This window comes from Lissotriton helveticus, chromosome 3_1, assembly GCF_964261635.1.
Source record: "Lissotriton helveticus chromosome 3_1, aLisHel1.1, whole genome shotgun sequence".
NCBI lineage: Eukaryota > Metazoa > Chordata > Amphibia > Caudata > Salamandridae > Lissotriton > Lissotriton helveticus.
Window position 1 is genome coordinate 235,023,810 of NC_136061.1, and position 6,590 is coordinate 235,030,399.

General features: G+C 42.1%; 1 protein-coding gene across 3 annotated transcripts in view; it reads left to right on the forward strand.

The window, feature by feature from the left end:
- Nucleotides 1-6,590, forward strand: part of CAMKK1 (calcium/calmodulin dependent protein kinase kinase 1) — a 1,207,414-nt gene that overhangs the window by 809,711 nt on the left and 391,113 nt on the right. The gene's annotated exons all lie outside the window — the stretch shown is intronic.

Below are 6,590 nucleotides of genomic sequence, written 5' to 3' on the forward strand. Positions count from 1 at the left end.
CCTTTCACCTGCTCCACCCCCAGGGCTCACACTAGGGGTGTTCTAGTGTTAGTGAAAGGCACCCTCAGCATTGTCCACTGATTTAGAAAGTCCAACCTGAGAATGATTGCAAATGTGCACACACAGGACTGAATGTGAGGCTTGAGACATGTTTAAGCACCACTTCCTAACATGCGTAGGAAGGGCGCGCACGCTGTCATACTGCATTACAGTGAGAAAGTGCCCAGAGTGCTAAGGCCACAAAAAGAGAATCAGCAAAACCCATGAGGAAAAGCAAAAAGTTTAGGGAACCACTACCATAAGAGTATCAGGTCTAACACACCTCCTTTGGGATCACTTATAACTGGTTCTCGGGGAAGTTTGAAGCTAGCCCTACTTGGGGAACAGAGGTTTGCCTTCATTAGGTTTTACCTTACATTTATTTGTGAAATGGCAGTCCCTTTACAAGTTAATTAGGTTACTGGGTCCACCCTAACGGGTCTTCCTGCTAGGTGAAGAAAACCCACCCCAAAGCCAAGTCATTGTTTGTGCTGTGGGAGCAGTTCTCGCACCTCTTTACAGTCAAACACTGGCTGAGCAGCTGCTGTCAGGCCAATGTAAATTAGCCTCCAGGAGCTTCAGGCAGGAAAAGGTATCTTTCTGAGAGTTACATTTCCTAAATATATAGTAAAAATCTAACTTTACCATCAGATTGGAGTTTTATTACATCTTAAAAATAGTGATTGTAGTATTTTGTTTTAGCTAGTCCCACACTCGAGACAGGAAAATTCATGTTTTAATTTGTACTCTAATTTGCCCATGGACTGGCAGAGCCTTCCACTAAAAAAATAGATTTTGGGAGCTTGTCACTGCAGGGACATGGCAACATTACATTTCTACTTTTAAATACCATATACCCTAACTTGTGGGCTAGAAGTCCTGTGTAGGACTATATAAAAGGAAGGGTTTTTTCTGTGTCAGACAGGTTATTTTGACAGGTTGGGCTGCATTTAAACTGCAGCAGTCAGAATGCAATGACATGTAGCATGTTTTTCTTGTCACATTAGTGGATGACACAATAAATGCTGCAGTTCATAGGTGACATTTAACTTTCTATGCTATGATTGTAGTTCTTACACCATATACTGTGGCACTATCAGAGGGTTGGATATGCCATTTAATGATTTTAATTTTTTTACATGTTTTAGGGGTCATGTCAAATACTCGGGGGCATTGGACAACAGTGCCCCAGTATGTGCAGTCTTTAACATCTACAATAAAATTAATCAAAAATGGGGGTGACCACGCAAAGGGTGCATTTTCTCACATTACCTTAAGTTGTTTCCTCCCAGTGACATACAATTTGTATGCATTATAGAGTTTTTTTTACTGAATTCAATGTCGTTTCAAGCAGCGCTAAATTTTTGCCACTTATGTACTTTTGGGTAAAATAGCCGATTCACACAAATGTATGTGTTTCATTACGCTGGCCTTGCACCAGTGCTCCCTATTAGTAGTCTGGGCCCCAGTGCCTCAGATGTTTAAGGGCCCGATTACGAGTTTTGCTGCGCGGGAGCGGACTGCCATGCTGACGGCTCGCTCCTGCACTGCCAAACCCATGGTCAGGCTGCCGCCGGATTGCGAGTTTCCTTGTGTCTGGCGGGACTGTAAAGTCCATGCCATGTAGGAACTGGGATGCATTCACACAGGGGGATACATGTTGTGCCCCCCTGCATGCATCCCCATGCAAATGGGCAACAGGGGACCCCGTAGGGCCCCCTTTGTTTCAGGAACTCCAGCCTTTTCATAAAGGAAAGACCTCCATGACGTTGCTGGCGGTCGTGAAACTCATATTGTGTTTGGCGGTGCGGCATCACCACCAGTATATTACTCAGGCCCTGACCACCGTGCCACTGGCAGGGAACAGCGGTTCCCTGGCAGCTGAGGCATTACAATGGCGGTCCTACCGCCCAATCTATAAATGGCGGTCAAACCGCCGGTGCAGCGGTGGCTGGACTGCCACTGCCGCGCCACTGGGAGTCTGGTGGTCCGTGGGCTGCCAGACTCCTAATCAGGCCCATAATGTCAAAATTAGCAGTACCATAAAAGGAACATGGTTTCGAAGTGTATGGCATATTTTTTTTTCTAATTTAAAAAAAGAGTGAACAGAAAATAAAGTTAAGCTCTAATACTTCATCTTATATATTTAGTATGGTGCGCTGTTTTAGAAGTTTATAGATCTGCATTGTTTCTTTTCAGACGGTGGCAGACATCTGTTTATCGGATTTAGAGATGAAATCATCTCACTACTGTAAAAATCGAGGACAAGTTTATTCTCAGAGATTCAATATTCGGTAGCGCAAGGTTGCAGTCGCACAATTTAAGAAGTGTTAAACGAGTGAAAATATTAGTTGTAAAAAACTGTGAACATTTCAATTAATTAACTTTGCAGCAAAATGTGCTAATTCGTTTTTTTTTTGCCACCAGCTGTAATGAGCTGGCAACTCTGTTGTCCCCAAGACCGCTTCACAGCAGATATCAGTTTGTAATTACTGTTGTCATTAGGGGGCTGGTGTTTACAACTGTAATTAAAGGGGCAGCATTCTTTAGAATTAGAAAAAGTGGGTATTGCGGAAATCAAATCTAATTCTAATTTCCCGCTTAGCTGATTAGCTGCCATGTCAGGTCAACACATTGGACTACCTGTTAATGGAGGGCATTTTACATCAGTGAGGCGTGGCACGTGGGGTGCGCCATTGTTCGCACTGCACTGCCATTGCTGTTAGAGCTGTGCACGTTGGCACGTATACTGTGTGATATATATGTGCATTTATATCTATTGGGCACAACAAACAGAATAGAGCACCTATCCCTGTTGTTCTACCTACGTTCATTGAATTTTGTCATGCAGCCATTTTCTGAAGCCTACCAAGTACAAGACACAATCTATGCACCTTTTTGCGTACACAGCGTGCCAGATCACAAAACATTTGTGACCGGCGCTATTTCATGTCTTTGGTGGCACATTAAGAAGTGCTTGGTGCAAACATCTTTTACAACAGTATTATAAAAGCAAGATTCTAGAGGTGATAATCAGTGGCGGCTCCTCCGCTAAGGTGGAGGAGGTTTGCCCCACTGTTTTAAGCAGTGGATCTAAGGAAAAATAAAATGATAACGTGATGCTATTAACATTTTATTGTTTACATCTGCTTTGCATGCAGCAGGCGGGGCTGCTCTGCACTCAGAGCAGGGCAGGGGAGGAGTGGTTTGCCCACTCCTAAATGCAAAATTGCGCTTTGACCGGCCCTCTCGAGCCGGTCAAAACGTCATGCGCACTTTGCATGTTGTCCTTGCACTCTGCACTCTGCATTACAGCCTGCATGGAGAACATTCCCAGCCCCCAGTTCCCGTCTGAGCACGTGCCACGGCGCTCAGACCAATCGCAACGCTGCATTGCAATGTTGTGTTTGGTCAGGGGAGCCTGGCAGTGCTTCCTGGCTCTCGCCCGCTCACCACCCTCGATCTGTGCCAGCCGCCACTGGTGATAATATGTGGCAAGTACATTTGTGCATATGTATCTGTTGTTTTTTTTCCTCTTTTCAGTTTTTTCTGCATTATTGGAATGTGATTTTGTTGTGTTGTTCTGCAGTTGTTGTGTTGTGTTCCATTGTGCCTCTTTTGTTTTTATGTGCCATTATGTTTTAATTGTGTGATGTTTTGTGCATGCAGTGGGTTGTGGCGTGTTGTTTTCTTTCGAAAAGTCAACAAATGCTGCTAAATTTCCAGCTAAAAGCAGCACATGCTTTGGAAGTTCCTGTGGCAAACAACTATTTTCAACAATCTACAGTGATAAAATAGTGCTGCTTCTGCATTTTAACTACTTACAACACCAGTCAGCTTAAAACAGTGGTAGAGACTGCAAGACTGCATCTTAATTTAGCACTTCTTGTGCTCACTTTGTGATACAGCCCATCAACTCAAAAAAGCTCTCTTGTGTTGTATATTTTGTACGTGTGTGTGCATGAGTATATAAATATAAATATATATATATATGTATATATATATGTATATATATATATATATATATATATATATATATATATATCCACACACATATACACACACACACGGAAAAAACAAAGGTTAAGTTATGTTATAGTTAGGAGAAATTTCCCAGTAAAAACGTAATGTTTTAGACTCAAAAAACACTAAAAGTCACCAGTCATAGTTATGTCTAATAACTATTACTTGTGCCCTAGGATAACTATAACTCGTGCCCACGCCTGCACTGTTTTGTCACCAGGGATGTAATTTCAAATGTTGCAGTAATGTTATCAGTGATGTCATAAAACAGGTCATGAGTGATGTCCTATGTGGGATAATTTGCTGTGCATGGCGAGAGCGCAAGTTATAGTAACCTTTACCTCAGAGCAGCCCTCCTCCCCATATGCATAATATCAAAGAGCACTAGCCCCTGGGTAACCCCAGGGGTCATATCTATTAAATTAAAAACACCAGCAGGCATTTTTTTTCTATTTTAAATCCCTCTGAGACACCCCCCACAAAGGGCTAGTTGGACAGGGTTATCCCTACCCTGCCCCTTATATATTTTTTCTTTAACACTTCCCAAGACGGGACAAAAGCCCGAGTCCTGGAATGGCTGTTTGCAGAATGTTTCCTCATTTTGCAGGCAGCTAACCGGAGTGCTTGCTCCCCGTGTAGCCTTATTCCCATGGGAGCGATTTGGCCCAAGTGAAGAAAGCCCCCTGGACCAATCAGAACATTTTGTTTTAATTGTGTTTGAGGGACTCTTGCGAAAGTCCCTCAAACTGAACGATCCAGATATACAAATATGTTTGATCCGTAATTTCTAAAAAACTTCTGAACGTATTTACACCAAATCACAAAATAACACTTTTTGGACCAAGATATAGCTTCCCGTCAAGTATGGTGTAATTCCGTTCTGCAGTTTTTGCGGTAGTGTTGTTAAAGAAAGTTATAGAAAATGCATGCAGATTTTTCATTTTGGTTCCCCCTTTTTTCTTGATGGGGCTCCTTGAAACTTCCCTTGCAAAAAGTAGGTAAATAAGAGCACCTTTTTGAAAATTTTCATGAAAATTGGTCAAACGGCACCAAAGTTATTAGCAAAACAAAAAAGGCATCTTCTGTGGAACACTAACTTTAACGAAACAGTAGCAACCATCACTATGTAATTACATAATATGTTGTAAAAAATAGAGTTATTGGTTGAGGGGTGTGAAAACTCTTCTCAAGCAACATCCACAATCCTTGTCAGGGTGAACCACAAAAGTCACAAAATTAACCCAGTGCCTAACCCTCTGGTAGCTTGACACAAAAGCAGTCAGGTTTAACTTAGAGACAATGTGTAATGTATTTATGCATTACACAAATAGTAATAAAGTGAAAATACAGCACAATAAAAATCAGAAATCAATTTAGAAAACTAGTACACATTTTAATAAATAAAATGAAGACAAAATGACAAAAATCTAATCAATAGATCTGGAGTTATTACATTTTCAAGACTCAAGTGAAAATAGTGCCAAGAAGCAGAAAGTGCTTACCGTGGGTATGTGGTTGCCCTAGACCGGGACACAAATTCAGGCCTGCCACAAAGGAGTGCTGCTGGACACAGGGAACAGGCTAGTCCCACTGAATAAGTTACTACCTCACAGTCTTGTGCACAGAGTTCAAAACTTCAGGATTTCACAGGAGGAGCTCAGCTGATGCCAGCCAATGGCCCAGGGCCTTAGGAGGCACCTCCTGGGGATCAGGAACTCACTCCAGTAGAGGTCAGCAAAGATCAGGTAGATTCAGTTGCAGATCCAGGAAGGGAAGTTGCAGGAAGTTAGCTGGACAGTTCGAGGGAGGCCTCTGGAGCGTGTTGTCTCCCTGTAGCTCAGAACAGGAGGTCAGCCAACTGGCCCTTGGAGTCACTCTGGTAGTCCTGGGTCAAGGAGATGGTCCTCCTGGCGGTCCTCTGAAAAGCAAGGCAGGCATCAAACAGCAGGACAGGAAAATGCCATCTTTCTAAAAGTTAAGAAACAAGGAGGGTGAGGCCCCTAGGACAGGAACCAGGTAGGGCCATCTATAACTGCAAAAAGGGGGGAAGGGGCCTGGTATCCTAGTTAATTCGAGCAATTTATTTATTGCAACAACCACACTATATTCTTCTGATTGATTGGGTTATTTATTTAACCGTTCTGTTAGCAACTTTTTCTTTTTAGTTGTATAAAGACTTCACATCCTTCTAGTCGAACACACATCAAATAACATTTACATATTTACAAACATTTACAATTTTCACCACATTTACCACATTATTCATTACAAACATTTTTCACAAACATAAATATAACACCATTTTCCACAAACATGAATATAACACTAGACCAATCTATCGTGTACAATCCAAGCAACACCACTAAGTTTCCTTTGGTACTAAAGAATCCAAATCAATTATTCACTGAATTCCATATTGGCCTTATTGCATATAATTGCCATATAATTATAATCGCCATATAATTGCCATGTAGTTGTAATTGCCGACGCGTTTCAAGCCACAAGGAATCTCAAAGGGCTCTCATCAG